Source organism: Castor canadensis, chromosome 10, assembly GCF_047511655.1.
Source record: "Castor canadensis chromosome 10, mCasCan1.hap1v2, whole genome shotgun sequence".
Lineage (NCBI taxonomy): Eukaryota > Metazoa > Chordata > Mammalia > Rodentia > Castoridae > Castor > Castor canadensis.
Genome location: NC_133395.1, coordinates 87,705,247 through 87,720,056, shown reverse-complemented (window position 1 = coordinate 87,720,056; position 14,810 = coordinate 87,705,247). Strand labels below are relative to the sequence as shown.

Below are 14,810 nucleotides of genomic sequence, written 5' to 3'. Positions count from 1 at the left end.
CGAGCCCAGGTGTGGCGCGTCCCGCTGTGGGGCCCGCTGGGGTGCAGGACCCACTTTCTCATGGCTTCCGCACGTCCCTCCCCGCCCGCCTGGAGGGCAGTTGGGGAGCGGTCCCCAACGTGGCCTGGGACCAACCTCGCTGGTGACCCGTGTCGCGGGCGCGCGCCCCAGGAGAGTGTGGGGAGGGGAGAGGATTCGGGGACGTAGCTGTGAGGATTCGGTGTGCGTGGGTCTGGCGGGTGGCCCGGACGGGGTCGGGGTCGTGGTCACGGTGGGTCGTTGTGGTGGTGGTGGTGGTGGTGGTGCTGGGGGTGGTGGTGGTGGTGGGGGGGGTGGTGGCGAAGTCCCCGAAGACAAAAGGAGCAGCGAGGGAGGGAGGAGCAAAAGCCTACAGCACCCGGTATTCCCAGGCGGTCTCCCATCCAAGTACTAACCAGGCCCGACCCTGCTTAGCTTCCGAGATCAGACGAGATCGGGCGCGTTCAGGGTGGTATGGCCGTAGACGCTAGCCGCCGCCTCCGGGAGCCCCAAGAGCCTGCCGAGGGCCCCGGTGTGCGTCTCCACGCTGCTCTCCTGGCACGGCTGGGAGTCCGGGTGGGGGCTGGCAGCCCGGGGCCAGCGGCCAGAGGCCCCGCGCGCCTGCTCGGGCAGCCGGTCTCGCCCAGGTGGCCGCTGGGTGGCTTTCTTCCCGAGGTGTCCTGCTGCCAGGACGAGGGTCAAGTTTTCTCGGGGAAAATTTCTCAGTGCTCTCGGGCGCTTGTTCTTCTGGGAATGTCCACTGCTGTGGCCAAGGCGGGGGACGCACAGCTCGGGCCAGGGCAAGCAGCCGCCCTCCTCCGTCGCCTCCTGGAGCCGTATCCTTGGGTGGGTGCGTGGCTCCCAGCGGAGGTCTCGGGGACCCTACCGGTCCTCTTCGTCCGGAAAGCGCCACTGCCCCTCCGGCCCATCAGGAAAACGGCAGCCGCGCCCTTCGCCGACCCGCTCCGCCCTCCTCCACGCTCAGGGCCTGGGGCTGCGGGGCTGAATCGTGAGTCTTTCCAGCCCAGGACTTCACCTCTGGCCCCTTTCACACCCGGGATCTTGGGAAGAAGAAACAAAACCAAACACAGCCAAAGCCATCTCCTCCGACCCGGGGCCCCTCCACATCCCTTCCGATCCCGGGTTCCTGCCGGCCTCCCGGGGCGTTTCTCCCAGGCAGGCCTTCGCGGCCACTACACGGGGCTGAGCACTCGAGTCCTCGGGCGTCACGGGGCCCGCGGCCACGCCAAGCACGCACGACTCCCGGGTCTCGTCTGCTCCTGGGTGCCCTGGGCCTCTTCCCTGTGCCGCTGCTGGGTCTTGTGCCCCTGCTTGGCCTCCTTCAGACCCGGCCCCGTGCTACGCGGCCACGTGCTACAGGATCGTGCCAGCAGAACTGGCCCTGGCTGAGCCCCGTACCCACCCTCCTGCCATCCCTGGCCCTGCTAGCAAATGGCAGAGATCCTCTGGCCTCCGAGCCCAGACAAAAATCCTGATGCAGTTGGCCGAGGGGCCGCAAACCAAGGCTTCGCTTGTTCCCGCTCAGGCCCCAGCCATACCCTCTTGTCCTTCGGCTGCTCGTGTGTGGGGTGGGGGAGAGGAGGGTGCGTCCCCGTGCGTGCGTGCGTGGTCTGGGTGTCTCTGCGTGGTGTGTGTGTGTGTGTGTGTGTGTGTGTGCGTGTGTGTGTGTGTGTTAGATGCCGTGCCTGGTGTAGGTGGGGAAGAGCAAGCCCTCACTCACAGAGCCCCATCACACACTGGGGCCGGGCCGAGGGGTCAATCTGCTCGGCCTGATTGCGTTGGGCATACATTGCAGAAGGTGGGTTTTCCAAGGCGGAGCAGAGGGTCCCGGCACCTGAGGTTGTCCACGGGGAGAATGTCTGTTCCACGGGGGCAAGCGGTCCCTTCCGTCGTGCCCAAGCCCATGTGACCCCGAAGGCCAGGTGGCCCCGGTCCTTGAGCTGACTGAGGAGTGCTTTGAGACCCGGAGGGTGGCACAGGCGACTGGGCGCCAGCGGCGGCCCTCCCTCCCTTTGAACGGGACGGGGAGCTGCCGCTGGTATCCGGAGCTCTGGCGGCCTGCGCCCTCTGTCCCTGTGACCGCAGGCTCTGCCGTGGGAGGCGGGATCCCACGTAGAGGTCGCGCGCTGGCTGCCCTGTCTTGGGTTGAGCGACGGAGGGCGACGTGGAGCAGCACCCGACTGAGGCTCCCTGCTTCTCTGTCCCCTGGCGTCTTGCCCTGGACCCAGTGCACCACCTTGTGGCGAGCCCAGGTGTGGCGCGTCCCGCTGTGGGGCCCGCTGGGGTGCAGGACCCACTTTCTCATGGCTTCCGCACGTCCCTCCCCGCCCGCCTGGAGGGCAGTTGGGGAGCGGTCCCCAACGTGGCCTGGGACCAACCTCGCTGGTGACCCGTGTCGCGGGCGCGCGCCACAGGAGAGTGTGGGGAGGGGAGAGGATTCGGGGATGTAGCTGTGAGGATTCGGTGTGCGTGGGTCTGGCGGGTGGCCCGGACGGGGTCGGGGTCGTGGTCACGGTGGGTCGTTGTGGTGGTGGTGGTGGTGGTGGTGCTGGGGGTGGTGGTGGTGGTGGGGGGGGTGGTGGCGAAGTCCCCGAAGACAAAAGGAGCAGCGAGGGAGGGAGGAGCAAGAGCCTACAGCACCCGGTATTCCCAGGCGGTCTCCCATCCAAGTACTAACCAGGCCCGACCCTGCTTAGCTTCCGAGATCAGACGAAATCGGGCGCGTTCAGGGTGGTATGGCCGTAGACGCTAGCCGCTGCCTCCGGGAGCCCCAAGAGCCTGCCGAGGGCCCCGGCGTGCGTCTCCACGCTGCTCTCCTGGCACGGCTGGGAGTCCGGGTGGGGGCTGGCAGCCCGGTGCCAGCGGCCAGAGGCCCCGCGCGCCTGCTCGGGCAGCCGGTCTCGCCCAGGTGGCCACTGGGTGGCTTTCTTCCCGAGGTGTCCTGCTGCCAGGACGAGGGTCAAGTTTTCTCGGGGGAAAATTTCTCAGTGCTCTCGGGCGCTTGTTCTTCTGGGAATGTCCACTGCTGTGGCCAAGGCGGGGGACGCACAGCTCGGGCCAGGGCAAGCAGCCGCCCTCCTCCGTCGCCTCCTGGAGCCGTATCCTTGGGTGGGTGCGTGGCTCCCAGCGGAGGTCTCGGGGACCCTTCCGGTCCTCTTCGTCTGGAAAGCGCCACTGCCCCTCCAGCCCATCAGGAAAACGGCAGCCGCGCCCTTCGCCGACCCGCTCCGCCCTCCTCCACACTCAGGGCCTGGGGCTGCGGGGCTGAATCATGAGGCTTTCCAGCCCAGGACTTCACCTCTGGCCCGTTTCACACCCGGAATCTTGGGAAGAAGAAACAAAACCAAACACAGCCAAAGCCATCTCCTCCGACCCGGGGCCCCTCCACATCCCTTCCGATCCCGGGTTCCTGCCGGCCTCCCGGGGCGTTTCTCCCAGGCAGGCCTTCGCGGCCACTACACGGGGCTGAGCACTCGAGTCCTCGGGCGTCACGGGGCCCGCGGCCACGCCAAGCACGCACGACTCCCGGGTCTCGTCTACTCCTGGGTGCCCTGGGCCTCTTCCCTGTGCCGCTGCTGGGTCTTGTGCCCCTGCTTGGCCTCCTTCAGACCCGGCCCCGTGCTACGCGGCCACGTGCTACAGGATCGTGCCAGCAGAACTGGCCCTGGCTGAGCCCCGTACCCACCCTCCTGCCATCCCTGGCCCTGCTAGCAAATGGCAGAGATCCTCTGGCCTCCGAGCCCAGACAAAAATCCTGATGCAGTTGGCCGAGGGGCCGCAAACCAAGGCTTCGCTTGTTCCCGCTCAGGCCCCAGCCATACCCTCTTGTCCTTCGGCTGCTCGTGTGTGGGGTGGGGGAGAGGAGGGTGCGTCCCCGTGCGTGCGTGCGTGGTCTGGGTGTCTCTGCGTGGTGTGTGTGTGTGTGTGTGTGTGTGTGTTAGATGCCGTGCCTGGTGTAGGTGGGGAAGAGCAAGCCCTCACGCACAGAGCCCCATCACACACTGGGGCCGGGCCGAGGGGGTCAATCTGCTCGGCCTGATTGCGTTGGGCATACATTGCAGAAGGTGGGTTTTCCAAGGCGGAGCAGAGGGTCCCGGCACCTGAGGTTGTCCACGGGGAGAATGTCTGTTGCACGGGGGCAAGCGGTCCCTTCCGTCGTGCCCAAGCCCATGTGACCCCGAAGGCCAGGTGGCCCCGGTCCTTGAGCTGACTGAGGAGTGCTTTGAGACCCGGAGGGTGGCACAGGCGACTGGGCGCCAGCGGCGGCCCTCCCTCCCTTTGAGCGGGACGGGGAGCTGCCGCTGGCATCTGGAGCTCTGGCGGCCTGCGCCCTCTGTCCCTGTGACCGCAGGCTCTGCCGTGGGAGGCGGGATCCCACGTAGAGGTCGCGCGCTGGCTGCCCTGTCTTGGGTTGAGCGACGGAGCGCGACGTGGAGCAGCACCCGACTGAGGCTCCCTGCTTCTCTGTCCCCTGGCGTCTTGCCCTGGACCCAGTGCACCACCTTGTGGCGAGCCCAGGTGTGGCGCGTCCCGCTGTGGGGCCCGCTGGGGTGCAGGACCCACTTTCTCATGGCTTCCGCACGTCCCTCCCCGCCCGCCTGGAGGGCAGTTGGGGAGCGGTCCCCAACGTGGCCTGGGACCAACCTCGCTGGTGACCCGTGTCGCGGGCGCGCGCCCCAGGAGAGTGTGGGGAGGGGAGAGGATTCGGGGACGTAGCTGTGAGGATTCGGTGTGCGTGGGTCTGGCGGGTGGCCCGGACGGGGTCGGGGTCGTGGTCACGGTGGGTCGTTGTGGTGGTGGTGGTGGTGGTGGTGCTGGGGGTGGTGGTGGTGGGGGTTGTGGTGGCGAAGTCCCCGAAGACAAAAGGAGCAGCGAGGGAGGGAGGAGCAAAAGCCTACAGCACCCGGTATTCCCAGGCGGTCTCCCATCCAAGTACTAACCAGGCCCGACCCTGCTTAGCTTCCGAGATCAGACGAGATCGGGCGCGTTCAGGGTGGTATGGCCGTAGACGCTAGCCGCCGCCTCCGGGAGCCCCAAGAGCCTGCCGAGGGCCCCGGCGTGCGTCTCCACGCTGCTCTCCTGGCACGGCTGGGAGTCCGGGTTGGGGCTGGCAGCCCGGGGCCAGCGGCCAGAGGCCCCGCGTGCCTGCTCGGGCAGCCGGTCTCGCCCAGGTGGCCGCTGGGTGGCTTTCTTCCCGAGGTGTCCTGCTGCCAGGACGAGGGTCAAGTTTTCTCGGGGGAAAATTTCTCAGTGCTCTCGGGCGCTTGTTCTTCTGGGAATGTTCACTGCTGTGGCCAAGGCGGGGGACGCACAGCTCGGGCCAGGGCAAGCAGCCGCCCTCCTCCGTCGCCTCCTGGAGCCGTATCCTTGGGTGGGTGCGTGGCTCCCAGCTGAGGTCTCGGGGACCCTTCCGGTCCTCTTCGTCCGGAAAGCGCCACTGCCCCTCCAGCAAATCAGGAAAACGGCAGCCGCGCCCTTCGCCGACCCGCTCCGCCCTCCTCCACACTCAGGGCCTGGGGCTGCGGGGCTGAATCGTAAGGCTTTCCAGCCCAGGACTTCACCTCTGGCCCCTTTCACACCTGGGATCTTGGGAAGAAGAAACAAAACCAAACACAGCCAAAGCCATCTCCTCCGACCCGGGGCCCCTCCACATCCCTTCCGATCCCGGGTTCCTGCCGGCCTCCCGGGGCGTTTCTCCCAGGCAGGCCTTCGCGGCCACTACACGGGGCTGAGCACTCGAGTCCTCGGGCGTCACGGGGCCCGCGGCCACGCCAAGCACGCACGACTCCCGGGTCTCGTCTGCTCCTGGGTGCCCTGGGCCTCTTCCCTGTGCCGCTGCTGGGACTTGTGCCCCTGCTTGGCCTCCATCAGACCCGGCCCCGTGCTACGCGGCCACGTGCTACAGGATCGTGCCAGCAGAACTGGCCCTCGCTGAGCCCCGTACCCACCCTCCTGCCATCCCTGGCCCTGCTAGCAAATGGCAGAGATCCTCTGGCCTCCGAGCCCAGACAAAAATCCTGAGGCAGATGGCCGAGGGGCCGCAAACCAAGGCTTCGCTTGTTCCCGCTCAGGCCCCAGCCATACCCTCTTGTCCTTCGGCTGCTCGTGTGTGGGGTGGGGGAGAGGAGGGTGCGTCCCCGTGCGTGCGTGCGTGGTCTGGGTGTCTCTGTGTGGTGTGTGTGTGTGTGTGTGTGTGTGTGTGTTAGATGCCGTGCCTGGTGTAGGTGGGGAAGAGCAAGCCCTCACGCACAGAGCCCCATCACACACTGGGGCCGGGCCGAGGGGGTCAATCTGCTCGGCCTGATTGCGTTGGGCATACATTGCAGAAGGTGGGTTTTCCAAGGCGGAGCAGAGGGTCCCGGCACCTGAGGTTGTCCACGGGGAGAATGTCTGTTCCACAGGGGCAAGCGGTCCCTTCCGTCGTGCCCAAGCCCATGTGACCCCGAAGGCCAGGTGGCCCCGGTCCTTGAGCTGACTGAGGAGTGCTTTGAGACCCGGAGGGTGGCACAGGCGACTGGGCGCCAGCGGCGGCCCTCCCTCCCTTTGAGCGGGACGGGGAGCTGCCGCTGGCATCCGGAGCTCTGGCGGCCTGCGCCCTCTGTCCCTGTGACCGCAGGCTCTGCCGTGGGAGGCGGGATCCCACGTAGAGGTCGCGCGCTGGCTGCCCTGTCTTGGGTTGAGCGACGGAGCGCGACGTGGAGCAGCACCCGACTGAGGCTCCCTGCTTCTCTGTCCCCTGGCGTCTTGCCCTGGACCCAGTGCACCACCTTGTGGCGAGCCCAGGTGTGACGCGTCCCGCTGTGGGGCCCGCTGGGGTGCAGGACCCACTTTCTCATGGCTTCCGCACGTCCCTCCCCGCCCGCCTGGAGGGCAGTTGGGGAGCGGTCCCCAACGTGGCCTGGGACCAACCTCGCTGGTGACCCGTGTCGCGGGCGCGCGCCCCAGGAGAGTGTGGGGAGGGGAGAGGATTCGGGGACGTAGCTGTGAGGATTCGGTGTGCGTGGGTCTGGCGGGTGGCCCGGACGGGGTCGGGGTCGTGGTCACGGTGGGTCGTTGTGGTGGTGGTGGTGGTGGTGCTGGGGGTGGTGGTGGTGGGGGGGGGTGGTGGCGAAGTCCCCGAAGACAAAAGGAGCAGCGAGGGAGGGAGGAGCAAAAGCCTACAGCACCCGGTATTCCCAGGCGGTCTCCCATCCAAGTACTAACCAGGCCCGACCCTGCTTAGCTTCCGAGATCAGACGAGATCGGGCGCGTTCAGGGTGGTATGGCCGTAGACGCTAGCCGCCGCCTCCGGGAGCCCCAAGAGCCTGCCGAGGGCCCCGGCGTGCGTCTCCACGCTGCTCTCCTGGCACGGCTGGGAGTCCGGGTTGGGGCTGGCAGCCCGGGGCCAGCGGCCAGAGGCCCCGCGTGCCTGCTCGGGCAGCCGGTCTCGCCCAGGTGGCCGCTGGGTGGCTTTCTTCCCGAGGTGTCCTGCTGCCAGGACGAGGGTCAAGTTTTCTCGGGGGAAAATTTCTCAGTGCTCTCGGGCGCTTGTTCTTCTGGGAATGTTCACTGCTGTGGCCAAGGCGGGGGATGCACAGCTCGGGCCAGGGCAAGCAGCCGCCCTCCTCCGTCGCCTCCTGGAGCCGTATCCTTGGGTGGGTGCGTGGCTCCCAGCGGAGGTCTCGGGGACCCTTCCGGTCCTCTTCGTCCGGAAAGCGCCACTGCCCCTCCAGCAAATCAGGAAAACGGCAGCCGCGCCCTTCGCCGACCCGCTCCGCCCTCCTCCACACTCAGGGCCTGGGGCTGCGGGGCTGAATCGTAAGGCTTTCCAGCCCAGGACTTCACCTCTGGCCCCTTTCACACCTGGGATCTTGGGAAGAAGAAACAAAACCAAACACAGCCAAAGCCATCTCCTCCGACCCGGGGCCCCTCCACATCCCTTCCGATCCCGGGTTCCTGCCGGCCTCCCGGGGCGTTTCTCCCAGGCAGGCCTTCGCGGCCACTACACGGGGCTGAGCACTCGAGTCCTCGGGCGTCACGGGGCCCGCGGCCACGCCAAGCACGCACGACTCCCGGGTCTCGTCTGCTCCTGGGTGCCCTGGGCCTCTTCCCTGTGCCGCTGCTGGGACTTGTGCCCCTGCTTGGCCTCCATCAGACCCGGCCCCGTGCTACGCGGCCACGTGCTACAGGATCGTGCCAGCAGAACTGGCCCTCGCTGAGCCCCGTACCCACCCTCCTGCCATCCCTGGCCCTGCTAGCAAATGGCAGAGATCCTCTGGCCTCCGAGCCCAGACAAAAATCCTGAGGCAGATGGCCGAGGGGCCGCAAACCAAGGCTTCGCTTGTTCCCGCTCAGGCCCCAGCCATACCCTCTTGTCCTTCGGCTGCTCGTGTGTGGGGTGGGGGAGAGGAGGGTGCGTCCCCGTGCGTGCGTGCGTGGTCTGGGTGTCTCTGTGTGGTGTGTGTGTGTGTGTGTGTGTGTGTGTGTGTGTTAGATGCCGTGCCTGGTGTAGGTGGGGAAGAGCAAGCCCTCACGCACAGAGCCCCATCACACACTGGGGCCGGGCCGAGGGGGTCAATCTGCTCGGCCTGATTGCGTTGGGCATACATTGCAGAAGGTGGGTTTTCCAAGGCGGAGCAGAGGGTCCCGGCACCTGAGGTTGTCCACGGGGAGAATGTCTGTTCCACAGGGGCAAGCGGTCCCTTCCGTCGTGCCCAAGCCCATGTGACCCCGAAGGCCAGGTGGCCCCGGTCCTTGAGCTGACTGAGGAGTGCTTTGAGACCCGGAGGGTGGCACAGGCGACTGGGCGCCAGCGGCGGCCCTCCCTCCCTTTGAGCGGGACGGGGAGCTGCCGCTGGCATCCGGAGCTCTGGCGGCCTGCGCCCTCTGTCCCTGTGACCGCAGGCTCTGCCGTGGGAGGCGGGATCCCACGTAGAGGTCGCGCGCTGGCTGCCCTGTCTTGGGTTGAGCGACGGAGCGCGACGTGGAGCAGCACCCGACTGAGGCTCCCTGCTTCTCTGTCCCCTGGCGTCTTGCCCTGGACCCAGTGCACCACCTTGTGGCGAGCCCAGGTGTGACGCGTCCCGCTGTGGGGCCCGCTGGGGTGCAGGACCCACTTTCTCATGGCTTCCGCACGTCCCTCCCCGCCCGCCTGGAGGGCAGTTGGGGAGCGGTCCCCAACGTGGCCTGGGACCAACCTCGCTGGTGACCCGTGTCGCGGGCGCGCGCCCCAGGAGAGTGTGGGGAGGGGAGAGGATTCGGGGACGTAGCTGTGAGGATTCGGTGTGCGTGGGTCTGGCGGGTGGCCCGGACGGGGTCGGGGTCGTGGTCACGGTGGGTCGTTGTGGTGGTGGTGGTGGTGGTGCTGGGGGTGGTGGTGGTGGGGGGGGGTGGTGGCGAAGTCCCCGAAGACAAAAGGAGCAGCGAGGGAGGGAGGAGCAAAAGCCTACAGCACCCGGTATTCCCAGGCGGTCTCCCATCCAAGTACTAACCAGGCCCGACCCTGCTTAGCTTCCGAGATCAGACGAGATCGGGCGCGTTCAGGGTGGTATGGCCGTAGACGCTAGCCGCCGCCTCCGGGAGCCCCAAGAGCCTGCCGAGGGCCCCGGCGTGCGTCTCCACGCTGCTCTCCTGGCACGGCTGGGAGTCCGGGTGGGGGCTGGCAGCCCGGGGCCAGCGGCCAGAGGCCCCGCGCGCCTGCTCGGGCAGCCGGTCTTGCCCAGGTGGCCGCTGGGTGGCTTTCTTCCCGAGGTGTCCTGCTGCCAGGACGAGGGTCAAGTTTTCTCGGGGGAAAATTTCTCAGTGCTCTCGGGCGCTTGTTCTTCTGGGAATGTCCACTGCTGTGGCCAAGGCGGGGGACGCACAGCTCGGGCCAGGGCAAGCAGCCGCCCTCCTCCGTCGCCTCCTGGAGCCGTATCCTTGGGTGGGTGCGTGGCTCCCAGCGGAGGTCTCGGGGACCCTTCCGGCCCTCTTCGTCCGGAAAGCGCCACTGCCCCTCCAGCCCATCAGGAAAACGGCAGCCGCGCCCTTCGCCGACCCGCTCCGCCCTCCTCCACACTCAGGGCCTGGGGCTGCGGGGCTGAATCGTGAGGCTTTCCAGCCCAGGACTTCACCTCTGGCCCCTTTCACACCCGGGATCTTGGGAAGAAGAAACAAAACCAAACACAGCCAAAGCCATCTCCTCCGACCCGGGGCCCCTCCACATCCCTTCCGATCCCGGGTTCTTGCCGGCCTCCCGGGGCGTTTCTCCCAGGCAGGCCTTCGCGGCCACTACACGGGGCTGAGCACTCGAGTCCTCGGGCGTCACGGGGCCCGCGGCCACGCCAAGCACGCACGACTCCTGGGTCTCGTCTGCTATTGGGTGCCCTGGGCCTCTTCCCTGTGCCGCTGCTGGGTCTTGTGCCCCTGCTTGGCCTCCTTCAGACCCGGCCCCGTGCTACGCGGCCACGTGCTACAGGATCGTGCCAGCAGAACTGGCCCTGGCTGAGCCCCGTACCCACCCTCCTGCCATCCCTGGCCCTGCTAGCAAATGGCAGAGATCCTCTGGCCTCCGAGCCCAGACAAAAATCCTGATGCAGTTGGCCAAGGGGCCGCAAACCAAGGCTTCGCTTGTTCCCGCTCAGGCCCCAGCCATACCCTCTTGTCCTTCGGCTGCTCGTGTGTGGGGTGGGGGAGAGGAGGGTGCGTCCCTGTGCGTGCGTGCGTGGTCTGGGTGTCTCTGCGTGGTGTGTGTGTGTGTGTGTGTGTGTGTTAGATGCCGTGCCTGGTGTAGGTGGGGAAGAGCAAGCCCTCACGCACAGAGCCCCATCACACACTGGGGCCGGGCCGAGGGGGTCAATCTGCTCGGCCTGATTGCGTTGGGCATACATTGCAGAAGGTGGGTTTTCCAAGGCGGAGCAGAGGGTCCCGGCACCTGAGGTTGTCCACGGGGAGAATGTCTGTTCCACGGGGGCAAGCGGTCCCTTCCGTCGTGCCCAAGCCCATGTGACCCCGAAGGCCAGGTGGCCCCGGTCCTTGAGCTGACTGAGGAGTGCTTTGAGACCCGGAGGGTGGCACAGGCGACTGGGCGCCAGCGGCGGCCCTCCCTCCCTTTGAGCGGGACGGGGAGCTGCCGCTGGCATCCGGAGCTCTGGCGGCCTGCGCCATCTGTCCCTGTGACCACAGGCTCTGACGTGGGAGGCGGGATCCCACGTAGAGGTCGCGCGCTGGTTGCCCTGTCTTGGGTTGAGCGACGGAGCGCGACGTGGAGCAGCACCCGACTGAGGCTCCCTGCTTCTCTGTCCCCTGGCGTCTTGCCCTGGACCCAGTGCACCACCTTGTGGCGAGCCCAGGTGTGGCGCGTCCCGCTGTGGGGTCCGCTGGGGTGCAGGACCCACTTTCTCATGGCTTCCGCACGTCCCTCCCCGCCCGCCTGGAGGGCAGTTGGGGAGCCGTCCCCAACGTGGCCTGGGACCAACCTCGCTGGTGACCCGTGTCGCGGGCGCGCGCCCCAGGAGAGTGTGGGGAGGGGAGAGGATTCGGGGACGTAGCTGTGAGGATTCGGTGTGCGTGGGTCTGGCGGGTGGCCCGGACGGGGTCGGGGTCGTGGTCACGGTGGGTCGTTGTGGTGGTGGTGGTGGTGGTGGTGCTGGGGGTGGTGGTGGTGGTGGGGGGGGTGGTGGCGAAGTCCCCGAAGACAAAAGGAGCAGCGAGGGAGGGAGGAGCAAAAGCCTACAGCACCCGGTACTCCCAGGCGGTCTCCCATCCAAGTACTAACCAGGCCCGACCCTGCTTAGCTTCCGAGATCAGACGAGATCGGGCGCGTTCAGGGTGGTATGGCCGTAGACGCTAGCCGCCACCTCCGGGAGCCCCAAGAGCCTGCCGAGGGCCCCGGCGTGCGTCTCCACGCTGCTCTCCTGGCACGGCTGGGAGTCCGGGTGGGGGCTGGCAGCCCGGGGCCAGCGGCCAGAGGCCCCGCGTGCCTGCTCGGGCAGCTGGTCTCGCCCAGGTGGCCGCTGGGTGGCTTTCTTCCCGAGGTGTCCTGCTGCCAGGACGAGGGTCAAGTTTTCTCGGGGGAAAATTTCTCAGTGCTCTCGGGCGCTTGTTCTTCTGGGAATGTCCACTGCTGTGGCCAAGGTGGGGGACGCACAGCTCGGGCCAGGGCAAGCAGCCGCCCTCCTCCGTCGCCTCCTGGAGCCGTATCCTTGGGTGGGTGCGTGGCTCCCAGCGGAGGTCTCGGGGACCCTTCCGGTCCTCTTCGTCCGGAAAGCGCCACTGACCCTCCAGCCCATCAGGAAAACGGCAGCCGCGCCCTTCGCCGACCCGCTCCGCCTTCCTCCACGCTCAGGGCCTGGGGCTGCGGGGCTGAATCGTGAGGCTTTCCAGCCCAGGACTTCACCTCTGGCCCCTTTCACACCCGGGATCTTGGGAAGAAGAAACAAAACCAAACACAGCCAAAGCCATCTCCTCCGACCCGGGGCCCCTCCACATCCCTTCCGATCCCGGGTTCCTGCCGGCCTCCCGGGGCGTTTCTCCCAGGCAGGCCTTCGCGGCCACTACACGGGGCTGAGCACTCGAGTCCTCGGGCGTCACGGGGCCCGCAGCCACGCCAAGCACGCACGACTCCCGGGTCTCGTCTGCTCCTGGGTGCCCTGGGCCTCTTCCCTGTGCCGCTGCTGTGTCTTGTGCCCCTGCTTGGCCTCCTTCAGACCCGACCCCGTGCTACGCGGCCACGTGCTACAGGATCGTGCCAGCAGAACTGGCCCTGGCTGAGCCCCGTACCCACCCTCCTGCCATCCCTGGCCCTGCTAGCAAATGGCAGAGATCCTCTGGCCTCCGAGCCCAGACAAAAATCCTGATGCAGTTGGCCGAGGGGCCGCAAACCAAGGCTTCGCTTGTTCCCGCTCAGGCCCCAGCCATACCCTCTTGTCCTTCGGCTGCTCGTGTGTGGGGTGGGGGAGAGGAGGGTGCGTCCCCGTGCGTGCGTGCGTGGTCTGGGTGTCTCTGCGTGGTGTGTGTGTGTGTGTGTGTGTGTGTTAGATGCCGTGCCTGGTGTAGGTGGGGAAGAGCAAGCCCTCACGCACAGAGCCCCATCACACACTGGGGCCGGGCCGAGGGGGTCAATCTGCTCGGCCTGATTGCGTTGGGCATACATTGCAGAAGTTGGGTTTTCCAAGGCGGAGCAGAGGGTCCCGGCACCTGAGGTTGTCCACGGGGAGAATGTCTGTTCCACGGGGGCAAGCGGTCCCTTCCGTCGTGCCCAAGCCCATGTGACCCCGAAGGCCAGGTGGCCCCGGTCCTTGAGCTGACTGAGGAGTGCTTTGAGACCCGGAGGGTGGCACAGGCGACTGGGCACCAGCGGCGGCCCTCCCTCCCTTTGAGCGGGACTGGGAGCTGCCGCTGGCATCCGGAGCTCTGGCGGCCTGCGCCCTCTGTCCCTGTGACCGCAGGCTCTGCCGTGGGAGGCGGGATCCCACGTAGAGGTCCCGCGCTGGCTGCCCTGTCTTGGGTTGAGCGACGGAGCGCGACGTGGAGCAGCACCCGACTGAGGCTCCCTGCTTCTCTGTCCCCTGGCGTCTTGCCCAGGACCCAGTGCACCACCTTGTGGCGAGCCCAGGTGTGGCGCGTCCCGCTGTGGGGCCCGCTGGGGTGCAGGACCCACTTTCTCATGGCTTCCGCACGTCCCTCCCCGCCCGCCTGGAGGGCAGTTGGGGAGCGGTCCCCAACGTGGCCTGGGACCAACCTCGCTGGTGACCCGTGTCGCGGGCGTGCGCCCCAGGAGAGTGTGGGGAGGGGAGAGGATTCGGGGACGTAGCTGTGAGGATTCGGTGTGCGTGGGTCTGGCGGGTGGCCCGGACGGGGTCGGGGTCGTGGTCACGGTGGGTCGTTGTGGTGGTGGTGGTGGTGCTGGGGTTGGTGGTGGTGGGGGGGGTGGTGGCGAAGTCCCCGAAGACAAAAGGAGCAGCGAGGGAGGGAGGAGCAAAAGCCTACAGCACCCGGTATTCCCAGGCGGTCTCCCATCCAAGTACTAACCAGGCCCGACCCTGCTTAGCTTCCGAGATCAGACGAGATCGGGCGCGTTCAGGGTGGTATGGCCGTAGACGCTAGCCGCCGCCTCCGGGAGCCCCAAGAGCCTGCCGAGGGCCCCGGCGTGCGTCTCCACGCTGCTCTCCTGGCACGGCTGGGAGTCCGGGTGGGGGCTGGCAGCCCGGGGCCAGCGGCCAGAGGCCCCGCGCGCCTGCTCGGGCAGCCGGTCTCGCCCAGGTGGCCGCTGGGTGGCTTTCTTCCCGAGGTGTCCTGCTGCCAGGACGAGGGTCAAGTTTTCTCGGGGGAAAATTTCGCAGTGCTCTCGGGCGCTTGTTCTTCTGGGAATGTCCACTGCTGTGGCCAAGGCGGGGGACGCACAGCTCGGGCCAGGGCAAGCAGCCGCCCTCCTCCGTCGCCTCCTGGAGCCGTATCCTTGGGTGGGTGCGTGGCTCCCAGCGGAGGTCTCGGGGACCCTTCCGGCCCTCTTCGTCCGGAAAGCGCCACTGCCCCTCCAGCCCATCAGGAAAACGGCAGCCGCGCCCTTCGCCGACCCGCTCCGCCCTCCTCCACACTCAGGGCCTGGGGCTGCGGGGCTGAATCGTGAGGCTTTCCAGCCCAGGACTTCACCTCTGGCCCCTTTCACACCCGGGATCTTGGGAAGAAGAAACAAAACCAAACACAGCCAAAGCCATCTCCTCCGACCCGGGGCCCCTCCACATCCCTTCCGATCCCGGGTTCCTGCCGGCCTCCCGGGGCATTTCTCCCAGGCAGGCCTTCGCGGCCACTAC

The 14,810-nt window shown here is 67.5% G+C and overlaps 7 non-coding genes across 7 annotated transcripts; all 7 read right to left on the bottom strand.

Moving 5' to 3' along the window:
* Positions 1–385: 385 nt before the first annotated feature.
* On the bottom strand, positions 386–504 carry LOC141411616 (5S ribosomal RNA). The gene has a single exon (XR_012436456.1). It is a non-coding gene; the product is annotated as a 5S ribosomal RNA (ribosomal RNA).
* Positions 505–2,667: 2,163 nt separating this feature from the next.
* LOC141412623 (5S ribosomal RNA) lies at positions 2,668–2,786 on the bottom strand. Its single transcript, XR_012437464.1, has one exon. It is a non-coding gene; the product is annotated as a 5S ribosomal RNA (ribosomal RNA).
* A 2,144-nt stretch (positions 2,787–4,930) lies between these two features.
* LOC141411615 (5S ribosomal RNA) lies at positions 4,931–5,049 on the bottom strand. Its single transcript, XR_012436455.1, has one exon. It is a non-coding gene; the product is annotated as a 5S ribosomal RNA (ribosomal RNA).
* Positions 5,050–7,193: 2,144 nt separating this feature from the next.
* On the bottom strand, positions 7,194–7,312 carry LOC141411614 (5S ribosomal RNA). Its single transcript, XR_012436454.1, has one exon. It is a non-coding gene; the product is annotated as a 5S ribosomal RNA (ribosomal RNA).
* Positions 7,313–9,460: 2,148 nt separating this feature from the next.
* LOC141411613 (5S ribosomal RNA) lies at positions 9,461–9,579 on the bottom strand. The gene has a single exon (XR_012436453.1). It is a non-coding gene; the product is annotated as a 5S ribosomal RNA (ribosomal RNA).
* A 2,145-nt stretch (positions 9,580–11,724) lies between these two features.
* On the bottom strand, positions 11,725–11,843 carry LOC141412472 (5S ribosomal RNA). The gene has a single exon (XR_012437312.1). It is a non-coding gene; the product is annotated as a 5S ribosomal RNA (ribosomal RNA).
* A 2,136-nt stretch (positions 11,844–13,979) lies between these two features.
* On the bottom strand, positions 13,980–14,098 carry LOC141411612 (5S ribosomal RNA). Its single transcript, XR_012436452.1, has one exon. It is a non-coding gene; the product is annotated as a 5S ribosomal RNA (ribosomal RNA).
* Positions 14,099–14,810: the final 712 nt, after the last annotated feature.